At 43.2% G+C, this 27,424-nt stretch overlaps 1 protein-coding gene and 1 non-coding gene across 2 annotated transcripts in view; one reads left to right on the plus strand and one right to left on the minus strand.

The window, feature by feature from the left end:
• Nucleotides 1–27,424, minus strand: part of LOC149439062 (protein DOP1B-like) — a 657,792-nt gene that overhangs the window by 62,073 nt on the left and 568,295 nt on the right. The gene's annotated exons all lie outside the window — the stretch shown is intronic.
• TRNAR-CCU (transfer RNA arginine (anticodon CCU)) lies at nucleotides 23,891–23,963 on the plus strand. The gene has a single exon. It is a non-coding gene; the product is annotated as a tRNA-Arg (tRNA).

The raw sequence follows: 27,424 nt of genomic DNA on the forward strand, positions 1-27,424 counted from the left end.
TCAGCTAGAGAACAGCGATAGTAAATCAGAACCACTTGCAGAATTGAGTGATAATGATTTGTGGGGAAATTCGTCATCAGACACTGAAAACGATTTTGCGACTTTGCTCAGCAATGTGCGAACTTGGCGCTATATTTCAAATTTCAGTGTTTTTGGTTTGATTATATTATTGAATTTAAATTTATTATTTTTTACGATTATTTATTAAATTATAATTTATGATTTTGTGTTTCAAATTTTATCATACCTGGGATGTTTAATAGACTCTTGTTCGGACAGATTTCAGTGAGTTATTCCTAAATATTACAGCCTACAATAAAAAACTACATATTTCCATTCAGAATAATGGTACCGCTTTCAGCACCAAAAATCTGAAATAATCATACCGCTAGGGAGGTTAATGTCTTGTTATTCCAGTGCATATAATGCTCCAGGTTTTCGTGCCGGTGCCCAGCTTCTCAGCAGCCTCAGTGGCTATGCCTATACCAAACGAACTTGGAAGAAGGAGGTCCTCGATTTGTACATGGACCCAGAATTTTTCCAGATGGACACATTGGGGTTTATTTACTAAACCTGGTTGACTCAGAATCTTGTCCACTTCTGCATAAAACCAATCAGCTTCCAGGTTTTATTGCTGAAGCTTAACTGAACATGCTGAGGTTAGAAGCTGATTGGCTACCATGCACAGGTGCCCAAGATTCTGAGTCAACCAGGTTTAGTAAATAAACCCCATTGTGCCTTCAGTAAGAGGATAAAATAGTGTAAATAAGTTAAAGCAGTATGTTCGAAAGGTTAATATGACCCTGTTATGTCATAAGCAAAATAAAAATAAATGCTCTACAGAAAATAATTATTTTAATACTTACTTGTCCCATGGCATTTCCTCTTGTCTATTCACGAGATACAACAAGGCAACATAGATCCCATCTGTTCCTCATCTGGCAAGATTGCCCCTCTTTCAGAAGACCCCTATGTCACTACTGTGGCTCATAGTGGCATTGGAGCTCTGAGGGAGAGGACCACAAAACAAAGAAGACAAGATCACTTTAAGCCTCAGGCTCATTTTCACCAGATGCATGTTTTATTATTTTGCAGCACTTACAGAATGCATAGACATTAGGAAGTGCATTGTTTTCAGCGGTATCTGTTTCTGTCAACTCATTGGGGGGGATTTACTAAAACTGGAGAGTGCAAAATCTGGTGCAGCTCTGCTTAGAAATCAGCTTCCAGGTTGTATTGCCAAAGCTTAACTGAACAAGCTGAAGCTAGAAGCTGATTGGCTACCATACACAGCTGCACCAGATTCTGAGTGATCCGGTTTTAGTAAATCTCCCCAATTGCAGTACAGTGCCTCATATTGCAGTTTGTTGTATTTCAGTGCCTTGTACTGCAGTCCATGCATATCACATCTCTGTGCATTGATCTCCTCACAAAGGAGTTTGTGAATTCATAAAAATTACCAAACTAATTTTTGTAATTTTTCCATCAGTTAAATTGTATTATTCCCTAAATTTAGATACAGCATAGAAACCTATTTTAAGGCAAACTAATACAAATGCTGACCGCCACTGACGGACATACACTGGGGTTGATTTACTAAGACTGGAGAGTGTAAAGTCTGGTGCAGGTGTGCATTGTAGCCAGTCAGTTTTTAACTTCAGCTTGTGCAATTAATCTCTTAAAACTGGAAGCTGATTGGCTTCTATGCAGAGCCGCACCAGATTGCGCACTCATTGATTTTAGTAAATGAACCCCTCTGTGATGTTTATGGCCATAGATTGTGACACACCTGGATCAATTCTCTGGTAATAGTGGCCTCCCAAATCCCTGTTTGCTGTCATACAAGTAGGCGTATTCAGTACAGCAGTGTTCAGTAACATATAGCAACCAATCTGAATCTAAAATGCTGATTGGAGTGAGGAAGGCGGAGCTTCATAACATTGAATTGGCGGTAATTCAGTTGCCATAGCCATTTAGTCACATTCACCTTTGTCCTCCACATATTACCAAACATGTACTTGTATTATGTAACATTTTGGCCTTATCTTTATTGATTCATCTTTATTCTTACTCTTTAGTTGGAAGTCAATCATTGATCACTTTTTGACCCATGAGAAAACTATGTTTAAGGATCTGATGAGTAAGTGCATTCTCATTTTTTACATGTTTCACACTGAAATATCTCTGCAAACACTGCTTAAAGGGAACACCGCTTTTGTAAGTTTGGGATAGAGTGTGAAAGATCTAGAACCACTTTTCATTTTTTGTTTCTGCCTGTACCCCCTCTGGAGTGATTCACCCTGACTTATTTTCCTGGTGTTAGTTGTCAGAAGAAATAAAGGGAAAATCCAAAATTTTGCTGGGGTTTGGGGGAAATTTGCTGGGGTCACATGTTTGGTAACAGTTGCTGGATTTCCACTTTGCAGAGATTTGTTCACATCTCTTCAGGACAGAAAGTGTAGCCAAAAAATCCAAACAAAACAGGTTTATGTGAATAGATTTGCTAAATTAAAGGCATCTGGATTTGCATTTTCAGAATTTTCTCTGTTAATCTTTTTCATCTTTATATTTTGTCTATAGCCATGCCAAGCAGTTCACTGAAGCTCTACCCCAGCAGTGAACAGAAGACCATGTTACTGAAGCAACAGGGCTTTGCCGTTTTCAGCGGAGAGCTGGACCAGTACCATTTGTACCTTCCTCTTATACAAGGTAATTTCCTACCGCCGTCTGATGGCCAGGAGCAAGATGGTGTGACTGCCATGAGCCTGTCTCTATCAATGTTTTTATGTAGATATTATCACCTATTTTTGATGAAGAGTTAATCAATTTAACCACATCCCGCCCGCCATATAGTAATATGATGGAGGCAAGGTGGTTCTCTCTTTCTGGGAGGACGCCATATGACGTCCTCCCATTCTCACCGCGCATGCACGGCTCAGGGAGCGTACCCTCGGACACAGCGGATCACGGAAAGAGCCAAAGATGTCGGCTCGGTCATGTGATCAGCTGTGTCCAATCACAGCTGATCACATGTAAACAGGGAAATGCCGGTTATCGGCATTTATCTCCTCTCGAGCTGTCATGGTGACAGCTCGAGAGGAGAGGAGAGCCGCTAACCGGCTTTCCACGGAGAGGACATCTACACTGATCATCAGGGCACTGATGATCAGTGTAGCCCCAGCAGTGCCACCTGTCAGTGGCTATCAGTGCCACATATTAGTGCCCATCTGAGCTGCCTTTCAGTGCCACCTATCAGTGCCTGTCAGTGCCGCCAATCAGTGCCGCCAATCAGTGCCATGTATCAGTGCTGCCTTTCAGTGCCCATCAGTAATTCCTTTCAATGCCCATCAGTGCCACCTCATCAGTGACCATCAGTACCACCTATCAGTGTCCATCAGTGCAGCCTATCAGTGTCCATTACTGCAGCCTCATTAGCGCACATCCGTGAAGGAGAAAAATCACTTATTTACAAAGTTTTATAACAAAAACTAAGAAAAAACGTTTTTTTTTTTCAAAAATTTCAGTGGTTTTTGGTTTAAGAAAAAATAAAAAACCCAGAGTTGATTAAATACCACCAAAATAAAGCTCTATCTGTCACAAAAAAATGATAAAAATGTCATATGGGTACAGTGTTGCTTGACTGCGCAATTGTCATTCAAAGTGTGACAGCGCTGAAAGCTGGAAATTAGCCTGGGCAGGAAGGGGGTATAAGTGCCCTGTAGGCTTGTGGTTAAACAAAATGTTGCTATTATGTCACATACTTTGTACTTTTGGTTATCCTCAGAACGTCTGACAGAACATATTCGTGTAGGACAGACGTCTATAATGGCGGCACAGATGTTCCTGCTTTTCCGTGTTTTGTTACTGAGAATTTCACCGCAGCATCTTACCTCGTTGTGGCCGATTATGGTGACTCAATTGGTGAGTATAGACCTGGAACCCATGCTTCCATTTTTCTTGTTTTTGGTATAGCAGGATTCATAAAAGCCCTTTACTTGTAAACAGGTCCTGATTAGGGGATTTAGAATGATTGTTTTCAGATCGTCCAATTCTTGCAAGATCCAGGAGTGGGGGTTTGGGAGTTGGAACAGATGACGTCCGCATTATAAAGGACCCAAAAGTGTCACATGCTTTGATTGGATCCATCAGAAGCAGAGCATGTTATATTACCCTTCATGCCTATATTGTCAATGAGGGTGTCTGGCCACCTTTACTCTGATAGCATTGTACATGTTCATTCAGACGCATCGGGCAGAAGACAGAAGATTTTCGTAAAGCAAAATAAAACCCAGTTGATTTTTACAATATTGCATTCAGGCTGTCCATACAGTAATAAATATGGGGCTGTTTTTCTTACTGCAGCTGCCAATTCCTGTAGCAGGTAAAGCACCCTGTGGTGGCAGCACATAGGGGAGTCAGACCACAGCTCTCATACAGCACTAAACGGAGTGAGTTGATTAGAGTAGCATCCAGGATTCATGTCAGACCACTTCTGAGAGAGAGTCAAGGTCTGACTCTCCTAAGTGCTGCCACCATAGAGTATTTTAACCCTTGCTGCAGCACTTAACAATTAAAAACAATAAAAAAATTTATCCCTGTATACACAGAATGACATTACAGTAATAATTAGCGAGGGTCTGACTGAGCTTTAGATTAGGCAATAAAGGGAATGCACTTAAAGTACATATACCTAGTGAAGTGACTGGTCTGAGGTGATACACAGAGATTACATAAATCCTCCTGAATATGTTGTATCTGTTTATCTGCAGCCATCTGTCCCCTACATCTATTCAAAGTGCAGAATTTACTCAGGATTTCTCAGCTCTGAAAACAGGAGGCTGAATTTACAGGAGAGCTCTGAGAGCTGATTGGAGAGAAGGGACACGCCCCCCTTCACACAGCACACAGGAACAGAGCTGAGGTTGGCAATCACAGGCTGTGCCCTCCCCTGTCACCATTTTTATCTTGGTGTCAGGAAAGCTCATCAGAAGTGACTCGTGCCAATAGTAAAGGAACGAGGCAGCTTATGGAAATGGCACTTAGTGCTCTGGATTGAGACAAGTACACATTACAGAGAGATATTCTTTGTTCACATTTCATGCTTGACGATTTCAACCACTTTAAACTCCAAACTTTGTGCATTGATCGGTACCTTACACAGTAGAACTCTCTACTGCTATTCAAATGAGGTGGAACATATATTCTAGAATTGGCAACTGTAAGATACAAAATGATCTGCATAGTTAACCAGTTGTAGAATTAGTTGTGCTAATTACACCCAAAAAAGAAAAGTCTATGATTCATTTGGAAATTATGTTGAAATGCTTTGAACCAGAATCATAATTTTGTCATTTTAAACAGGTCAACGAAGAATAAAATGTATAATTTTTAAAAAACTATTTTTTTTAAAAAAGAAGTATGAGGTTGGGACAAAAAAACATTTATACTCACCTAGGTGGGTGCAGCAACAATCCAATACCACATTTGTCCTCTGATGGCTCTGCAATGGGAACTAAGCGGTCAAAGACTGCTGATTGCTTAGTTATCTCCTCTGCTCTGAGCAGAGAGTGGTGACTGCTATGCCTGGTACACATGTAAAGTTTTTTTTTTTTCGTTCAACCCAGCTAAGCAATGTTAGTGGGTTGATCTCTGCCGCTGAGCTATTGTGATCTGACAGGGGGACAGACCCCACCAGGACACACTGATCAGCTATTGGCTATCAGCATGCCCAATCGACAGAAGTCAGACAGGTAGCTGTACACACTGGACGAAAGTCAGCCGGTTTATGTTGAACCAGCCGATATTCAGCCCGTGTGTACCAGGCGCATATTGAAAATGAACTGGTTACTAGAATTAGAAAATTCTCTTAAAACAGAATACAACTTCCTGCAATGGTGTAATGTACAGTTGTGTTCAAAATAATAGCAGTCAGACATCACTAACCTGATCAATCACTGTTTTTGGTAGAAATGATATTTCTACATGGCAAATATTTTACTAGCAGGTGTAGTAGAGTAATAGAAATCCAACAGACCCAACAGACATGACATGCATGCTGCTGATTCTGTGTAATTGAATCACTAATTGAAAGGGGCATGTTCAAAATAATAGCAGTGTGGAGTTCTATTAGTGAGGTCATTCATTCTTTGAAAACAGGTGGCAATTATTGCCCTTATTTAAGGAAGGAAGGCAGCAAATGTTGTACATGCTGGTTACAGTGCATTTCTCTCTGAAATTCTGAGGAAAATGGGTCGTTCCAGACATTGTTCAGAAGAACAGCATACCTTGATTAAAAAGTTGATTGGAGAGGGGAAAACATATAAAGAAGTGCAGAAAATGATCGCAAATGCTTTAAAATGGCAACCAAAACCTGAAAGACGTGGAAGAAAGCGTAAAACTACCATTCGAATGGATAGAATAGCCAAAATGGCAAGGACTCAGCCAACAATCAGCTCCAGGAAGATCAAAGGTCTAAAGTTACCTGTGAGTACTGTTACAATTAGAAGATGCCTATGTGAAGCCAAGCTATCTGCAAGAAGCCCCCGCAAAGTCCCACTGTTGAAAAAAAGACATGTGCTGAAGAGGTTGCAATTTGCCAAAGAGCACACTGACTGGCCTAAAGAGAAATGGCGCAACATTTTGTGGACTGATGAAAGTAAGATTGTTTTTTTTGGGTCTAGTGGCCGGAGACAGTTTGTCAGACGACCCCCAAACACTGAATTCAAGCCACAGTACACTGTGAAGACAGTGAAGCATGGTGGTGCAAGCATCATGATATGGGGATGTTTCTCATACTACGGTGTTGGGTCTATTTATCGCATACCAGGGATCATGGATCAGTTTGAATACATCAGAATACTTGAAGAGGTCATGCTGCTTTATGCTGAAGAGGAAATGCCCTTGAAATGGGTGTTCCAACAAGACAACGACCCCAAACACACCAGTAAACATGCAACATCTTGGTTCCAGACCAACAAGATTGACGTTATGGAGTGGCCAGCCCAATCCCCGGATCTTAATCCAATAGAAAACGTATGGGGTGACATCAAAAATGCAGTTTCTGAGGCAAAACCAAGAAATAGAGAAGAACTATGGAATGTAGTCCAATCATCCTGGGCTGGAATACCTGTTCACAGGTGCCAGACGTTGGTTGACTCCATGCAACACAGATGTACAGCAGTTCTCAGAAACAGTGCTTATACAACGAAATATTCATTAAGTGATTCAAAGGAAAGCAAAATCTTCAAACATTTTTCAGTTTATATAGTGAATGTTTGAGTTTGTAAAGAAGAATACAAACACTGCTATTTTTTTGAACAGTCTAATATTCACTTTTCTTCAATTTTTTTTTAGAGGAACAACACAAATTTAATATATTTTTCTTTGTTTTTATTTGGAATAACATGTGTAGTGTTCCCAATGCATTTGTGTGTATGGAAACAAAAGCTATTGGAAGGATTTTGAGCTTTATTCACTATTTTGAACAAACTGTATGTATGTATGTATGTGTGTGTATATATATATATATATATATATATATATATATATATATATATATATATATGCCTCAGGTATGGGGGTAGGGAGACTAGGGGGATGGGGGGAGGTAAAAGTTCTCTACACAGTGGGGATTAGCCCCTTCTCTACCACAGACAAGTTATTTCTTGATAAAAAAAAAATCCCCCTACACCATCTTGAGACCAGAAGGCCTGTAATATAGAATGGGGGCGGAGTCATTTACAGGTCACATGATGTCTGCACAGCTTTTCATCGGATTATCTCACACACACCTTATCCTACACACTTCTGTATAGAAGAAGATCCATCAGTACATAGGAAATAGAGAGCACACAGCTCAGAGCTGTACACTGACCACAGGTGGAGGAAAATGAGGACCGATCTGCACAGAGAATGACACCCATCCTTCCTCATCACATCATACAATCCTCCAATCATAACCCTCCTCCATACATCCCATAATAATCCTCCAATCATAACCCTCCTCTATACATCTCATAATAATCCTCCAATCATAACCCTCCTCCATACATCCCATAATAATCCTCCTCCATGTATCCCATAATAATCCTTCAATAATAATCCTCCATACACATCCTCTATGAATGGTCCTGTAATTTATCTATCATTAAATCATTTCTTCTTCATTTCTCATTTTCCTGCCTCCCTGTAATGTCCTCTGTGAACTCCCAACCCTCTCCTTTCCCCCTCACTTCCATCTGTGTGGAACAAGCAGAGCAGTGCTGTATGTACTCTGCCCATTCCATAGTCCCACAGTCCATCTCGGCAGCCAGCAGGAAAGGGCATCTACACTCCTCCATACTGGAGACCATGGAGATGGAAGGTAGTCACCCTCTAAAAGGAAGTCTGACCACAGAAGGAAAAACCAAAGTAATTGGCAGATTTGGAGGCTGAGAGTCATACAAGGACGTTTCTGGGTTATCACTATACTGAGCACTTTATCATCTTGAGTTTAGTGTCACTTTACCATCCAATAATGATTCCATTGCAGGATTGGCAGTGACACCTCAGAGTCCAGGGTTGGCGGTGACACCTCAGAGTCCAGGGATGGGTGGTGGCACCTCAGAGTCCAGGGATGGGTGAAGACACCTCAGAGTCCAGGGTTGGGTGGTGACACCTCAGAGTCCAGGGTTGGCTGGTGACACCTCAGAGTCCAGGGTTGGCTGGTGACACCTCAGAGTCCAGGGTTGGCTGGTGACACCTCAGAGTCCAGGGTTGGGTGGTGACACCTCAGAGTTCAGTGTTGGCGGTGACACCTTACATTCCAGGGTTAGTGGTGACACCTCCCATGTCTGGTACAATCACTGCACACATACACACCTTACATGTGCGTTTACATTCACAGGGTGATGGGAGAGCTTTTACATTTTTTTTTTTTTAAATTTTAGTTTAGTTTAAATTTTATAACATTTTTTATATTACCTTTATTGTTATGACAAGTAGGCTGATATGCCTCCTATGTAATGGCATTGGCAGGTGACACGCCCCCTATGTCATGGGATTGGCAGGTGACACACCTACTATGTGATGACACTGGCAGGTGATACACCCATATATGATGGCATTGGCAGGTGACACACCTGCTATGTGATGGAATTGGCAGGTGACACGCCCCCTATGTGATGGCATTGGCAAGTGACAGGTCCTCTTTATGCATTCTGGGTTTATAGCCCTTTGGGTCATTCTTCCAGCCATTCTTTTCACCCCTGGAATAACAGACGGGTATAACCATACCTTGGTATACAGGGGGTGATGGAAGCAGGCATGGTGCCCCCTCCTGTACGGAGCTCCTGTGTTCTCACACTGTGCTCTTCATTTTTACTATAACACCAAATTACTTCCAGACACGACGCAGAGGAATCAGTTCTGTTGTGACAGCCAAAAACCTCTATAGAAACAAAAACATGGAATGCAGGAAGTGGTGTCACTGATCCCTCACAGCCACCATCACCTGCTAAGCTCCTCCTACTATACATCTGTCTTTCCAATGTCTCTGCCGTGTATCTAGAAATCTGACATTTTCATGGTGTCATACAATCTGTCCAATCACAGGGATACATGGATTATAATTTAAAAATATGTTTTTTTCATTGCTTACGACAGGGGTCTCCAAACTGGCAACCCCAGGCCACATCCAACCCACTACAGGATTTTATGGGGCCCACGGCTGACAGGGACCCTGATATAAGGAGGACTCTGATGGGGACCCTGATTATAAGGAGGACTCTGATGGGGACCCTGATATAAGAAGGACTTTGATGGGGACCTTAATTATAAGGATAACTCTGAAGGGTGACCCTGATTTAAGGGGGATAATGAAGAGGACCCTGATATAAGGATAAGGGGGACTCTGATGGAGACCCTGACATATGGAAGACTGATGGGGACCCGGACATAAGGGAGACTGATGCAAATTCTCTCTCATTTCTTTTGACTCATACCAGCTGCTTCCAGAAAAGATCAGAGTAAAACACATTCATTCCATTATTCATTCATTTATAAAACATTTTTTTTTTCAGCCCACAAATATTTGTAGATGATATGATGGGACCCACAAAATGAACAGTTTGGGGGCCCCGGGGATCCGGCCACATAGAACTTTTTTTTCTGATACAAAGCAATTTCTTCTTATATTTTAGGCTTTTAATATGTCTTTATTCATATACAATAAAAAAAAAACCAGACGTTGGACGTCAGACTTTGGAGGTCAGATGTTGGATGGCAGACTTTGGAGCTCAGAAATCGAAGGTCACACTCTGAAGGTCAGACATTAGAGGTCAGAGGTTAGGCACTGGAGATCAGGCATTGGAGGTCAAAGGTCAGACATTGGACATCAGACTTTGGAGGTCACACTGTGAAGGTCAGACATTGGAGGTCAGAGGTCAGGCACTGAGGTCACACTGAAGATAACACATTGGAGGACAAAGGTCAGACATTGGAGGTGAGCCGTTCACAGACTGTTCATCATTTGTACATATCTGGGACAGGTCATCCTAGTACTGCGGCGTTCCTATTGGTCACTCAGAATCTGGTGGCGGTATATAGGGGCTGGAGTGTGGATACAGCATGGAGCCCATTTACCTGCACACGTCATGGAACATTACTGCCTCATATATAGGACTATCAGCTCAGTTCCTGAGGCAGCTCCTCAGCTGTGGACTCTGACATCCATATACTGATATGTGAATACAGAGGGACACAGGACGACTCCTATACTGGCACTGCCTCTCCCGGCATTTCATTGTGGATAATTGTATATGATGTATAGAGTACACCTGGCTGCACCCCACTGTGGACTGTCAGATTTAGTACACGCCTGCTGTCGGCGTTCTACCTGCAGGAATATGTGATTGGTGCATGCATGCCTATCGCTGTGCACATCACACGGCTACACAGAGGACATCCCGCCTACCATCCAGCTGATTCCTGCTGCTATCAATCACAGTCAGTAAGCCAATGAGAGGAGAGCAGGGGGTGGGGCTGAGCAGCACTCTGTGTGTGAATAGACAATGTCCAGTCACAGAAGCACGACTTGGGAGTGAGCCTGCTCGTGTGCCCCCATAGCAAGAGGCTTGCTAGTGGAGAAACTCAGCTGGGAGAGGAGCCAGGACTGCCAGTGGGGGACACAAAAAGAAGAGGATCGGGGCCACTCTGTGCAAACCATTACAGAACAGGTAAGCATGACGTTTGTTATTTTTTTCTGAACCTATAATATCACTTTAAAGCAAAATTACATCCAAAATCAAACATTTATTATAATGCAGCTTACCAATCCTTAGATGTGGCGGCGGCATTGTTTTTTTTCTAAGCTTACTTTCTTCTATTTTCACCTAGTGATCCAGCCTGTAAATCTGTTGTTCTTCAAAAGCATAAGCTCTCCTACAGAATGTATCAGTTTACATTGATGAGACAAAACATTTCCCACTGACTTACAATGATGAGCTTTATTTATTGATGGAAAACGTTTATCCCAAAAGGAAGAAAACTGTAACTGTAACTGATTATAAAGTGTGATCTGGAGTTTGGCTTCAATTTGTTGGTGTATCTAAATCTGCTAGTCCATCTAACACTCCCCTCCCACCAGACAGACAATGCTGCTGTCCAAAGGTGCCCCCTGTGCTCCTTCCTTCAGAGTGGGGATGCTCTAATACAGGAGGGGTGTTACTAGCCAAATCATCAAGTGAAAACAGAGAAGAAAAGACTAAAAAAAAAACAAAAAACAAAAAACGAATGAAGCCGCCACATCTAATGATTGGTAAGATGGAATAGATGACATTTCTGGCTTATTATGGCTTTCAATCTGCATTCCAGACATATAAATACTATAAATATAATCCGGATATACATATATATATGACACTGAAATCCTGCCCTTATCTGGGAATGGGTGTTAGTAAATGTCACTCAGTACAGTGTTGGGGGAAGGGGTCACTCAGTGCAGTGGGGGGGCTGTAAGTACAGTGTTTGTAAATCTCCCCCATTGTATGTAATTGCTGGGATGGGAGATCGGGGGGGGGGGGCACCGGCCACTCATTTATTGGGATAAAATTCTGTCCGCACAGCTGCTGCTATTCACACACAAGGCCCAAAGACTGAGACACCGGGGTACAGGGGTGTCAGTCACAGCTGTCATATCCTATGTGATACACTATGGGGGGATTTACTAAAACTGGGGGGTGCAAAATCTATATCTAATCTATCAATAAGGTTTGATTGCCAAGGCAATAATGTGATAATGTGACTGCAATTATAACCCACAACATTGGTGTCAGTGGGTGCAATAATAGCCCCAGGTTTGCTGGTCAGTCACTGCAATAACATACAGCAACTATGGTGTCATTGGAAGCAATAATAGCGCTCAGCACTGGTATAAGTAGCCATAATTATAATCTCCATCGAAATGTCAGTTGCTGCAGTATTAGCCTCAAAAATGGAATCAGTGGCTGCAATAGTGAACTCCACCACTGGTGTCATTGGCTACAACAACAGCATCCAATATTGGTGTCAGTGACATCAATAATAAACCACAGTGTTGGTGTCAGTGGTTAAATTATAACCCTAACATTGGTGTCAATAATAGCCCCAGTATAGGTGATTGGTCGATGCAATAATAAGCCGCATCATTGGTATCAACATTAACTTCCAGCATTGTAGCAATCATATCCCTCAGTATGAAGATCATTGGCAGCATTGATAACCCCCAACATTGGTGTCATTGGCAGCTAGAATAATTTCTAACATTGGTGTCATTGGCAGCAAGAATAAACCCCAACATGGGTGTTGGTGACTACAAGAATATCCACTAACATTGGTGTCGGTGACTACAAGCATAGACCCCAACATTGATGTCAGTTGCAGAAAGAATAGCCCCCAACATTGGTGTCAATGAAAGCAAGAATAGCCCCCAACAATGGGGTCAGTAACTGCAAGAATAACCCTCTGCGATGGTTTAAATGACAGCAATTCCTGCAGCATTGGTGTCACTGGCAGCAATAAGAAAGCCCCGCATTAGTGTCAGTGACGATAGAAACCACCAGTATTGGGGTCAGTGACCTCAACAATAAACAGCAGCACTGGAGTCATTGATAGCAATATTAAACCCCCAGTACTGGTGTCAGTGACTGCAATGACAGCCCCAGTATGGCTGATCAGTCACCACAACAATAAGCCCAAGCATTGGAGTCAATGACAGCAATAATAAAGTCCAACATTAGTGTCAGTGACCACAGTGATAATCCTTAATATTGGTGTCATTGCCAGCAATTGTAACCCCCAACATTGGTGTCAGTGGGTGCAATAAAAGCCCCAGTAGGGTGATCAGTTACCACAATAACAGGCCCCAACATTGGTGTCACTGGCAACAAAATCTTCCCCTGCATTGGAGGTCAGTTGCCTCATTAATAACGCCTATTCTGTACCCAGGAGTGCCCATTTTCCAAAAAGGATTAATTGATGGGGTGTCCATATTGCCCCGCATTTTTATTTGATGTTTTATAACAGAAAGTAAAGGATGAGGGTTGTTTTTTGTTTAGACTTTTTCCCTTTATATAGTAAAAATTATCTCCCAGTGCCTCTGACATCCCACCATAAGAGAGCTTCTTCTGTCTGTATACAATCATATCCCATTCATTGTATGATGGAGTGATTGTCAGTCCAACTATTAGAGCCGTGTATAGTGAGGAATGGTCTGCTAATGGAGGAGAATTCCAGGCTGGTACAGGACATATACTATATGGTGACCGCCCCCCCGCCCCCTTCCAATGACTGATATGCCTTTGTGAATTCAGTCTCACACCCCCACAATAAACTGACTTTTTCAGCAGGAGCCAAGAAATTAAATTTTTCAAAAAAAAAGAAGTAATTTATTTTTTCAGTAGCAGCCAAGAAATTAAATGTAAAAAAAAAAAAAATCAGTTATTTTTCAGTAGCAGCCAAGAAATTCAAATAAAAAAAAAAGTCAGTTATTTTTCAGTAGCAGCCAAGAAATTCAAATAAAAAAAAAAGTCATTTTTCAGTAGCAGCCAAGAAATTCAAATAAAAAAAAAAGTCAGTTATTTTTCAGTAGATGCCAAGAAATTAAATGTAAAAAAAAAAGTCAGTTATTTTTCAGTAGCAGCCAAGAAATTCAAATTTTCAAACAGACACGTCACCTATTATTTCAGCAGCAGCCAGGAAACAAAATAGCTGCCAGCAGATTTGAAATCTGGCAGCTACAGAGTTAACAGTTTCCGGTTGTCACGGCAACCAGTCATGTGACCAATCAGTGAGGGAACCTCAGGATAGGCAGCGCTCAGCAGATGCAGCTCAGATCGTGACTGACCTCTGAAGGAGTAGGAAGCGATTGCACTTTATCTTCAGCATTGCTCATCATTCAATGATGCCTCGCAATAAACACTCCAGAGATCATTTTCAGAACAGAATCCAGAAGGAACCAGCACAGGACACAGCCGCACAGCCCCAGGTTAAGGACCCAGAAATGGGTGGGCATAGGACAACGAAGAACCAATTCAAGAAAAATAAGAATGTTGGTTCTCTGAACACCAACCAAGAGAAACCAACACAGGACCGCCAACCAGCCGCACAGCCCCAAATTACTGCCCCACAAAAGAGTGTGTGTGGGCAATTAGGTGGGGGGCTTAGGGCAGCTCCACACGGACTGCTGCTCACTCAACAAAACACCAGGAAAGACAGTAATAGTAAGTAATTGTAATAGAGAAATATAATGAAAGCACTGTAGGGCAAAATATGTCACCCACATATATATACTATATACACTGGGGTCACTGCTATATACACCTAGAGGGGTCACTGCATAGAGTAGGGAAGTGTTAGAACCCCTGTAAGGTCCCCATTAGGGAGACTCACCCTCTCCATGTGTCCTGATCACCAATGTCACCAGGATGGAAAGTGATGAAAGATCCACCAGGGCAGAAATAGAGCGGAAATCTGAAGACAACTGAAATCTGAACACCTGAATCTCCCCAACCTTCCTCTTTTCTCTCCTTTTTTCCCCTTTCCTAGACACTCAGGGTTTCTATTTTGCCTCCATCATCCAGAAAATGCTATCCGGTATGCTTCGACCGTTAGGTACTGCTGCTTGGAGGGCGGGGCAAGGTGACTTTCACCTTCTGAGGTCTGTGTTTCACTCCCCACCTCCTAGTGGCTCTGTACCTGCCAGTTTGTGCCATCTTCTTGGTATGTAAGCATCGGCTATGTTCCCCTATATAGGTCTCCCTCCACAATGCAGGACATGTTTGCGATGGAGGCTACGGCCCTCAGCCTATAAACATTTAACATGATTCCCTATGGGTCACGTTCACATCTGTGTTCTAACAGGTGCGTTTATATTCATTGTTGATTCATAGGACGTGGTGCTTGCTCATGTACCCACCTTCCCTTTCATATGAGATTTTGTGTGAGGTGACAGGTAAGAGGAGAGAGGTGACAGGTATCAGATCAGGGGTGACAGGTATCAGATCAGGGGTGACAGGTATGAGGAGTGAGGTGACAGGTATGAGGAGTGAGGGGATAGGTATGAGGAGTGAGGTGACAAGTATGAGGAGTGAGATGACAGGTATGAGGAGTGAGATGACAGGTATGAGGTATGAAGGAGACACACAGACCTGACAGGCAGCCCACCTGTACACTAAAGGATTGCACATGGCAGGCTGCTGCCCCCATCTCTGCCATTCTCACCATTGTCAGGGAGCAGTCATGTGGACAGATGCTCTGGGCTCTGTATGGAGGCTGCAGCAGCAGAAGAATATTCCCTTTATTTTATCATAGAGTGTCTAGAACAGGGGTACTCAAACTTTTGAAAAGCGAGGGCGTATTACGTGATTTGGTAACCGGTCGCGGGCCACGATGAAATTAAATGGTTCAGAATTTTGAATATTTTATTTTGAATAGCATAATGAACAATTTTCCTCCTACGGCCACTGAATGCAGGCGGGAGGGAAAGGAGGAGAAGCCGGCTTTCAGGGGTTGCAGGAGAAAATATAGAGAGGATCAGTTGCTGTATATGCCGCCCCCGCAGCCTCTCCTGTCCAAGTGTAAAACAGAATGTGACCGGGAGACTGCACGGGCCCCCTGAAGCATGGGGCGAGGTCACCACTGTGACCCCTAATGCTTTACCAATGGTTGGGTGGGTGGTGGTAAAAACATGTCAACTATGGGGTTTTACTGCCCCCAACCAACAAATGTAAACTTATCTTACTGTCTAGAGCCCCTTATAAGGCTGCTTTCACACTGATGCGGTGCTGCTTTCCTGTGGATTAGCTGAGCTTTGCCATACACTTCTATTATGTCTGGCAGCTGCGGGGCATTCAGGAGTTTTGCTGCACTTTCAGAAAGCACACCAAACCTGCAGGATGTAATGGAAGTCTATGGTCCAATGCAGCTATCGCATAGGGAAGTCCCAGGTGCACTGTGCTGCACCCATGGATCAGTGTGAAAGCAGCCTAAAAGTTGTTAATTCTCATATTGGTACTAATATGCCCATTGCAAAATCAAACAGTGTATGTGATTTTTAATACACTGACTTTTTCTTCCTCTTCCAGCTTTTGCTGGCTTCGTTCCCCAGGCTGCTAGAAAGGTCTCAAGCGAAGGTGCCAGAGCCGGCTCAATGCATTCTGATGCTCTGGGATGGCGGGTCAGCAGACCCAGATCGTGATCAATGGGTTGTCAACTCCAGGCATGCGCTTCCCTGGTTTGAGATCGAGGGCCACATCGAAGGGCTCTGAGGGCCACAGGTTGAGAAACCACGGTCTATAAACACAGCTGTCCACAGGATTCATCCCCCTGCTCTGTAGCCTCCTCTCTATTTGTTCAATTATATCATTTTAGTGAGGGCACTACATATTTCTGTCTATAAAGCATTACTAAAGCCCTAGTACAACTGCTGAGATAAAACCAATATAAAATATTGGAATTATTAATTAGGACAAGTAGAATGGTGAGATTACATTGAGAAAGAGAAAGCGTAAATCACAAGCATACCAAGCAGGACGCACAGCCTGCGTATGTAATGTAGCAAATCAATGGTCTTTATCACCAGGATCTCAGCACAGGATTTCTATCATTTGGTGTATACATGGTTATTTGGGGTGAATTCTTAATTCTCAATGAATAACTTTAACTTACATTAGTCCTGGCACAGAAAGCCGTGCACTGAGAATGGACTTCCAGGGCCCAGAACCCCCACATTGTCCATGTATAGAATTCCCATACAGAGAACCAGGTGACACAAGATCATTTCCAGAACACGGATGACATTCACTTACCGATGTGAAATCAAATGCATTCAAATGTCCACAGTTTCCATGTAACTTCAATAAATGATGTGTAAATAGCGGGAATTAAAAATAATTGTTTTTTTTTCTTTCTCCAGAAAAAAAAAATGACAGCAAGAGAAAGCAATATTCAGAAACTCCAAAGCGCAGCAATTGGACGAGCACACTCAGCAGTGCCATGGAGGATGACTCACACCGACTCTCAATGAAAAGTTTCACTTTCCATAAAGTGCTTGGAAAGGGGGCCTTTGGGAAGGTGGTGTTGGCCTCCCATGTCACCTCTCAACAGAAGATGGCCGTGAAGATCATTAAAAAGCAAATTCTACTTGAATGTGACCCCATTACTTGTACTGCAGAGCGTGATATACTGGTAAAGCACAGGAACACTCGGTATATTACTCATCTATTTGGATCGTTCCAGACAGAGGTAAGTCGTTTCATCTTCCAGCTTTTTCATCTTATTCTTGTACTGTGCTCCCCTACTGACCCAGACCCCCTAAAATTTATGTTCTGGAAATTACTTCTTTGGGAGTAAAAACTTATACAAGGATAAGCCTTCCCCCTTCCCCCAATGATCGTCCTGCGGCCTATCAATTAGTCCTTCAGCCAATGAGTGCTGAAATGTGAGTGGCGGAGGGGAGCTCCACTTGTGTCCCACACCAGGTTTTTCTGAAGGCTCTGGCTGTAGTCGGGGAAGCAGTAGAGGTAAAAGCAGAACTCTAGAGCGCCTCCTACAAGGCTGGAGGTTGGTGAAGTAAACTGTACAGAGTAGAGGTTTTCTTTAAAGAAGCCATTTACTGAGAGGCTGCCATAGCTGACCTGCTTTTGAAATTGCTAGTTGCTTGGCTGCCTGGGGCCTCAAACATTAAAGTCACTGAGCCAGAACCAGCCTGCAGCTGAAAGGTCTGGAGAAGGCAGACCTCCGGATCTACATGGGACTTTCAGAATGGTGACCAAAGTACTGAAGTGACTGGATCACCCTAACAGACAGACAAAACTAGTATTGTGAACAGGATAGTCCAGCCATGGCAGCCTACGCATTTTCTCTGTTTGCTTTTCCCAATCTCCTGAAGGAAGATTCCACATTGCACTGTCTGCCGATGTGTGTGTGTGCGCCTTCGTATATTCTTCCACAACGTGAAATATTATTTGTGTCTAATGTAACCTTTCTCTCTTATTTTCATACAGACTCATGTGTTCCTCGCCATGGAATTCCTGAGTGGAGGGGATCTTCGGGACCTGATAAAGACTTCAGCTCCACTCGCCTACCAACCCATAAGGTAAATTCAATGACAGGGCTGTGATGGAATCAGAGGTGGCTGACCACAGAGCACAGGCAGTGACACAGCCAGGCCCCTCCAACTGAGCCTCGTCCATCCATACCCCTATGTACTATAGGGGGGAATCATCTTTACCTTTTTATTGGTCTTTAATGATTTTGAATGCTAATTCATACTTTTCTTTCTCCTTCAGATTTCTAACTGCTGAGATTCTTTGTGGCATGCAATTCCTGCATGCTGGTGAAGTCATGCACAGGTATGTATTGGATTAGCTGACTAACAATCACTCCTTGGCTTCTGGTATCTTTTATTGAATCAGGAAGACATTCCACCAGAGTTCCCAGTTGTGTTGCCTCCTGTAAAGTCTGCTGCAGAAGTCTCCCTGCTCATGCCAAATTCTGCTTAATGTAGGATTTATACAAAATCCAGAAAGAAGAGTGAGAACGCCTCATAATAAATATAGCAGGTGGGCGGAGCTGGGAACCCAGGAACAGAGAACTTACTGTAGACGGATATAAAAGAAGCCAATGTCCACCCATCAATGTTCACTCTTCTTTGTATAGATGTATATTTGTATCTTTTCTCTCTTTAATAAAATGTGGGATATGAAGAGCTAATTGTTCACTTCTTTTCTTCACAGAGATCTCAAACCTGATAACATTCTCCTGGACCATGCCGGACACATAAGAATTGCTGATTTTGGCTTGGCTAAGATGAAAGTCAAGGAGTCCACTATAATCAGTGGATGGGCAGGTACAGCAGCATACATGGCTCCAGAGGTAAGATTCATATTCTCCTGATATTAGACTTTACTGTAATGTTTATTATGGGATATAGAGAAGACATACAGGGGGCTCCCCTTACATTTGATGGAAAATTCCTCCACTGGACCCCCGGTTGCTTTCAGTGGCTCTCCAAACCAGAACTATATCCAATAAAAGTTGGGAAGTTGCAGCAGTGTTGGAGCGTCTTTGTAGAGGACATTGAGGGCGGGTGTAGATGGATGGATCTGTCTGCCCAATTCACACATACAAATGGAATAAAAGCTTCAGGAATGGCTCACCTGTAAGGCCTCTTGCACACGGGGGTGTCAACAACATCCTGAGAATAAACATCAGTAAATGATTACATCCATGTGCAACTGGCCTAACATGGTGAGCGCCTGTGAACACTGAGCTACTGGGGTCCGTACACCTTTATCTGTCTTTAATATGCACAATTAAAGTGTACCTCTAGGCGGGGGGGGGGGGGGGGTCTGTCAGTTTGGCTGTATGGGGCCCCGTGGTTTCTAACAGCAGCCTTGATTGTAAGCACCCCTGTCAGTGGGAAATGCTTTGTAACATGTCTCGAACTGCTACATCTGCACAACAGCTTGTTTTTTTTAACAGACTTACAGCCAGGATTAGCAAGTGAAAATAAAGAAAAGCATAAAAAAGAAAACTAATGCAGCCATCACATCTAAAAATGTGTAAGCTGCAGTATAATAAATGTTTGCTTTTGGGTTTAATACCGCTTTAAGCCCCACCTCCAATACTCAAAAGCTAAACCTTTGTTTGATGAATTTTGAGCACAATTTTAGGACTCCTGGAGTCTTCATACATCACATATGTCAGCATGGAGTCTCCTCTGTCCTCTGCCTGGCCTAGGAATATTCTCATCCTTTTTTTCTCCCCTTATGTTTCTACAGGTCAATAAAGATTTGCCATACACCATCACAGCAGACTATTACTCCTTGGGAGTGATAGTATATGAGATGGCGTTGGGTGTGCGGCCATTCGACGATGAAATACACAAAGAGGACTTGTTGAAGAAAATCACCATTATGAACCCTCATTATGCAACTGAAATGGATGTTCACCTCCATGATCTCATACATAACGTGAGTATATACAGCTTTACCTTCATTTAACAGACAAAATCCTTTTCTATAGACCTAGTTAGGAGTTCAGGAAACATGATTGCATGGGAAGAACGCCAGTCACCACTCCTCTTGGAGCTGTGCTGCAGTTACCAGCAATAAAATGCAGACATGCTGAATTTTACTGCAGCATTCCAAGCTGGATCGCATGTCAATATACAGCTGTGCAGCACACCACGCTGCTGTACAGTCACACAAATGAAGTGTCAACTTTGTACACTCTGCACACTTCAAATAAAGTTCATACAAAAAAAGGCAGCTGTGTGATGTGATGAAATGTGAACCACATCGCCCACTACTGCCAGTTCACTGCAGCCAGAATGGATGGCTGCTGGACACTGAACAGCTGTGCTTTGGTGTGCTACAACTTTCTGTTGCTGTGTGAATGGGCCCTTCAATTTCTGGAGACAATCCTTATACAGACAGCATATAGAACTCCCCTGGGGCTGCCATCGGTGGAAGAAATAATCCTGGCAGTTGTAGAATGAATAGAAAGATCATTTTTATACATTCTTCATAACAATTCATTGTGCACTCTATTGTGTTATATTATTAAAAAAAATACCCTTAAAGCGGTAATAAACCGCAGACAAAACAAAACAAACAAATAATTCCCATGCAAGGTAATGTCCTAATGTGCTGCCATGCATTGTACACTAGCACATTATGTAAAACTTACATTAAAACGAAGCCCTCCAGCGGCGCTCTGTCACCCCTGTAGAGGCTTCCATATTCACCCGTCTTCCTTCCGGGTTCTTGAGCTCCGGCCTTCTGACAGGCTGGGTCGCGATGACGTCACTTCCGCACATGCACACGGGAGTCCCGGGCCACAACACACAGCTCTGAAGAATGGCACGGGTATAAAAGAAGAGAGAATATCTCCTAAACAGTGCACGTTTAGGAGATATTCATTTTACCTACAGGTAATCTTTATTATAAGCTCACCTTTAGGTCAAATTAAAAAACAGAGTTTACAACCACTTTACAACCTCTAATAAGCGAACATGACAGAAATAATCCAATCAGGACATAGTGGCGGGTTTACAAGCAAAATCAAGGAAGCTGAAATATGTCACTGTTAGAATCCAATATTACAATGGGGAGTTCTGTGGGTCACATATTGTTATTGTTCTCCAGTGTTTCTTATCATATTTCTTTCTTCTTTACAGCTCTTATGTCGAGACCAGCACACGCGGGCAATCCTGGTACGGGACATCAGACAGCACCCATTCTTCAAAACGATTGACTGGACTGCAGTGGAACAAGGAAAGTCACCCCCAGCATTTACTCCAAAACCAGTAAGTATACGAATAACGGAGGGGTCCATGTATGTTGGGGGGGAGGGGAGATTTTTAGCAAGATCTAAGGTTTATTTTTGTACAGAATTCTCACATTTGGTCACATGACCTGGGGACTCGTCTGAATGAATTCTGTTTATTATTGGTGTTTAGCACTGCAAAGGTGTCAGGCGCACAGCTTAGACCTGCTTAATTTTACTTGGTGATCATACCAATAACACACTTCCTGTCCTGGGGTGACAACGCTGACTTACTGTACCAATGGAGAAGAAGTGTTGTCATCCTTGCCTGATTAGAACTACAAACACCTTCACATCTCCTTATCTCCATTACACAGAGGGGATTGCTTTGTAGTTCACAGACAAGCTGAGAAAGCTGATAACACGGAGATCTCAGTTCAGGGCATAGGAACTTACAAGGTCTCTGGATTTCTGACAGGACTAACAGGTATTTTTCTGTACCTGAAGATAATGTATTTAGCCTGACAAAAACAAAGAAAATTAATGCAGCCTCCACATCTAAGAATTACCTGGAATAAATGACATTTTTATTCTTGGCATTAGACATACATCAAGGGGGTGTTAATGCAGTGTAATGCTTCTGACCGCTAGAGGGAGCTGGGGATGAATGATCCCTCTTGGGATACGTTGCTGCACATCGAGGGATGGGGGTCACCAAGCTTTGTCCCCAATTTCTGTTTTAGTCAGAAATATTAATGAATGTCCTTTTTACTCTTTCCAGACTCTGAATGAACCGGAAGAATTCAATATGAAGATGGAGAAATTTATGGCCAATAAAGACAGAGAGGTTCCGAAAAAGGGAAAGCATGTATTCAGAGACTATTCCTACATCAGCGAAACTCTGAAGCAGGAGCTAAGGGCATCTCTCCACCAACAAAATCAGGGGGCCATGAATCTACATGGAAAGTCAAAAAATATATTAACATCTTAAGTCAACAAAAAAAATCTCCACCAGCAAGATAATGGCGAAATGTGCTAGTATCCATCGCACATTAACCCCTTCACGTCGGCGCCTCACGGCCCTTTGAAAGGTTTCTGAGGGGCAGGGTTTAGGGTCATGTGACTGCCGTCAGAGCAGTCACATGATCAGAAAGGTCCTAATCACAAGGAGAGTTCAGGACCTTTCCGTGATACTCCGACACAAGCGTACTACAAATAGTACGCAAATAGGTGGCCACTCTGCGTAAAGTCCCAGCTGCTGAGAGGCCGCATATTTGCGTACGCTTGGCGTGAACAAGTTAACAAGCAAAATATACGATGCACTGACTTGATGGGAAAAACTTAAAAACCCTAGACTGATGATTCAGGGACGATCCGATCGCCTTAGGGGGTCAGGAAGGAATTTTTTTCCCCTTTGGAGAACATCAAACCAAGGGGGGGTTTTGCCTTCCTCTGAATCATCAGACGTTTTAGGGGTCTGAAAAGGCAGCACCTGTGAGGAGTCGGAGGAAAACACTGACCAATCTCCAATAGAAAGAGGAGAGCATTATGCACAGGACGCAGAGTTCAGGAGTGCATTATGCACAGGGTTCAGGAATGTGTAACCCACAGAGTGTAAGGGTTCAGGAGTGCATTATGCACAGGGCGCAGGGTTCAGGAGTGCATTAAGAACAGGGCGCAGGGTTCAGGAGTGCATTAAGCACAGGGCGCAGGGTTCAGGAGTGCATTAAGCACAGGGCGCAGGGTTCAGGAGTGCATTAAGCACAGGGTGCAGGGTTCAGGAGTGCATTAAGCACAGGGCGCAGGGTTCAGGAGTGCATTAAGCACAGGGTGTAGGGTTCAGGAGTGCATTAAGCACAGGGCGCAGGGTTCAGCCCCGACTCAGTTCTGATCTCACCTGCACCCCCCATGGTGATCCACCATATTCTGACTGATAGGATTGATAGATAGATAAATAGATAGATAGACAGACAGAAAGAGAGAGAGAGAGAGAAAAAGAGATAGATAGATAGATAGATAGATAGATAGATAGATAGATAGATAGATAAAATAATAGATTAAAAAAAAAAAAAATAATAGATTGAGATATAGCTGGATAAATAAAGCTCCGGTGGCCTAATGGATAAGGCACTGGCCTCCTAAGCCAGGAATTGTGGGTTCGAGTCCCACCTGGGGTGATATCTTGCTTGTCTCTTTTACCAGGACGAGGGGAGGATGAAGAATAAAACCATCCAGGAGGAGATCTACCTCTCTGTGCTTCATGTGACAGTCCTAGAAGTTCCCTTTCTTGAAACCTTAACAATATATGTGTGCAATCACTATCTCACTTTGGAGCAGACTCCATGGACCACTTGGTGGTTTTTTGCCATCAGTCTTCTATGTTTCTTTCCCAGTAAACTCCCCAAGAATGGCCATAACCCCCAGCATTGGTATTAGTGGGGCCAAAAAATTGCCCAGGCATGAGTGATCAATTGCTGCAAAAACCACCCACAATATTGGTGTCACTGTCAGTAATAAAACCCCAAAATTCCTGTGAATAACTCAAATAATAACCCCCAATATTGGTGTCAATGGCTACAATCTGAGGAATTTTGACTTACCTGTAATGTGCATAGTATGGTACAAGACACAGGCAACTTAATTCATATACCATGGGTTATAGGTTTGTACCTTCAGGTACTTGGACACTGGAAAGCTTTTGAGGACACGTCCCCCTAGGGCAAATTACATCCCCCCCAATATAATCCTACGCCACTCTATGAGTCCTCTGTTTTGTAGCAAGCCATACAGAATAACTAAGGAATTGAACTGAAAGGTGGCCTGTGCCCCGTACTGTACTCCAAAAGGGATAATTCCCACTATGTGAAGTGACTGGTGTTTTACCACACTGTCAGTCGCTGGTCATTGAAAGGACTTACAGAATACAATTGCTTTCTATGTGCCCTGTTCACACTACAATGCAGCCCAGAGCTGAGACATGCTGCATTTTATCGCAGGACAGCATGGCAATGTACAGCAACCCAGCACACCACACTGCTGTACAGTGGCATGAATGAAGCATCATTTTTGTGCACTTCAAATAAAGTTTCTACAAAAAAAATAAATAAAAAGGAGCTGTATGATGTACTGAATAGCGCATCACACCGCCCCAGTAACAGTTGGAATGCGCAGCTGATGGAGAGGTAAACTGATGAGATGAAACTCTCCGACATCTGTCCGTTCTGTGTGAACTCAGCCTAAGATCAGTCCAAATTCCTCTGATTCTAAATCACACAGTACAGGATAATGGCATCCTATTCATACACCATGGGACATCCCCAAGCAATGAATTCCAGAGTGGGCAACAACTAGGCAAACAGAACTGGCCCAAGAAATAACAGGGTTATACCCCCCAGTTTCTGTGTGTCACTGCAAAAACCTTGTGGCCGAAAGATGCATCTGCTGAAGATTGGACATCCAGCCGGTAAAACTTTGTAAAAGTATGAAGAGAAGGCCGGGGGCAGAAGACCAGGTGGTGGCCATACAGAGTTGGGTGACAGAGGTTTGGTGCCTAAAGGCCGGGGATAAACAGATCCAGTGCAGTGGGAACATAAAAGGGAAGAGGAAGGGATGTTTTTGAACATAAGCTCTCGTATTCAAACCCTGTATTCACTGTACAATGGTGGGTTTTGAAGAGGGGTGCCCTTTGTGAGGACCCACAGAAACGGCAAACGGGAAATCGAGCAATGTCGTCACTTTTTGGATGTTTGGGAGCCGAGCACAAAGATGGCAGGGCAATGTCCTCATCTTTGGATGGTTGGGAGCCGGGAACAAGAATGGCAGAGCAACGTCCTCACCTTTGGATGGTTGGGAGCTGGGAACAAGAATGGCAGAGCAATGTCCTCACCTTTGGATGGTTGGGAGCCGGGAACAAGAATGGCAGAGCAACGTCCTCAGCTTTGGATGGTTGGGAGCCGGGAACAAGAATGGCAGAGCAATGTCCTCACCTTTGGATGGTTGGGAGCCGGGAACAAGAATGGCAGAGCAATGTCCTCACATTTGGATGGTTGGGAGCCGGGAACAAGAATGGCAGAGCAATGTCCTCACATCTGGATGTTTGGGAGCCGGGAAAAAGAATGGCAGAGCAATGTCCTCACATCTGGATGTTTGGGAGCCGGGAACAAGAATGGCAGAGCAATGTCCTCACCTTTGGATGGTTGAATGGCGGGATCAAGAATGGCAGAGCAATGTCCTCACATTTGGATGGTTGGGAGCCGGGAACAAGAATGGCAGAGCAATGTCCTCACATTTGGATGGTTGGGAGCCGGGAACAAGAATGGCAGAGCAATGTCCTCACATTTGGATGGTTGGGAGCCGGGAACAAGAATGGCAGAGCAATGTCCTCACATCTGGATGGTTGGGAGCCGGGCACAAGAATGGTAGAGCAATGTCCTCACCTTTGGATGGTTGACAGGCGGGCACAAGGAAGGCAGAGCAACGTCCTCATTCAGATTAAATGCCAAATCCAACTTTGGAAGAAAAGATGGTCTGGGGTGTAACACAACCTTGTCACTATGAAGGATGAGGAAAGGCTCTTTACAGGAAAGAGCTGCCAATTCAGAACACTTCTGAATGTTCTGACGAAAAGGCTACTTTGCTGGCAAGAATCTCTAAGAGGATATCCCTGTTGGGTTCAGAAGAACACAAAAAAACAAATGAAGGTCCCAAGGAAGCTCAGGGTGCTGCAAAGGGGGCCTGATACAGAACCACCTTGAATAAAAATTTTTACAAGAGAATGCAAAGAAAAGGCCTCTGACAAAGGATGGATAATGCGGAAATCAGCTCATGTAGGGTGAACTGTGCTCTCATCGGGTTCAGATAACATTTCCAGGTACAAGGAGACAATTTACTGCCTTTAGCAGGTAGGAGACTCCAAATAAAACATCCCTCTATCCTTTATCCTTAAGACCTGGATTTCTAAAGCCATGCTGGAAAAGCCAGAGACGGTCCAAACGGTGGCAGCTTTTAGCTCTGTCACATTTTGAATGACAATTGCGCGGTCAGGCAACACTGTACCCAAATGACATTTTTATCACTGTGTTCACACAAATAGAGCTTGATTGGTGGTATTTGATCACCACTGTGTGTTTATATTTTTTGCTGAATAAACAAAATTTTGCAAACAATAACCTTTCTTCATAGATTTAGGCCAAAATGTTTTCTGCTGCATTTCTTTAGTAAATATAACCCAAATCAGTGTTTATTATTTAGTCTGTAGGAAAGTTATAGAGTCCACAAACTACGGTATATATCTAAAAATCGATCAATTCTGATGTGCTGATGGCCAATCTCATTTCTTGAGGCCCGAAAATGCCAGGACAGTACAAATGCCCCCTTTTTGGAAAGTAGACAGTGCAAGGTATTCAAGAGGCATGGCAAGTTTTTTGAAATTGCCATTTTGTGTCACAATTCTTAGGAAAATTAAAAAATAAAAAACTGTTAATAGACTGCCTCCATGATACAAGAGACTGTTAAATCGGCCATAGATGGAGCATTTGGTGGTTGCAGAAAAAAAAAATCGCTCAATTCACTCATCAACACAGCTGACTGTGTTGATGAGTGAATTGAGCGATTTTTCTGATAGGCTGATAGGGGGATC

Source organism: Staurois parvus, unplaced genomic scaffold, assembly GCF_062004578.1.
Source record: "Staurois parvus isolate SC_StPar_1 unplaced genomic scaffold, SC_StPar_1.0 ptg001162l, whole genome shotgun sequence".
Lineage (NCBI taxonomy): Eukaryota > Metazoa > Chordata > Amphibia > Anura > Ranidae > Staurois > Staurois parvus.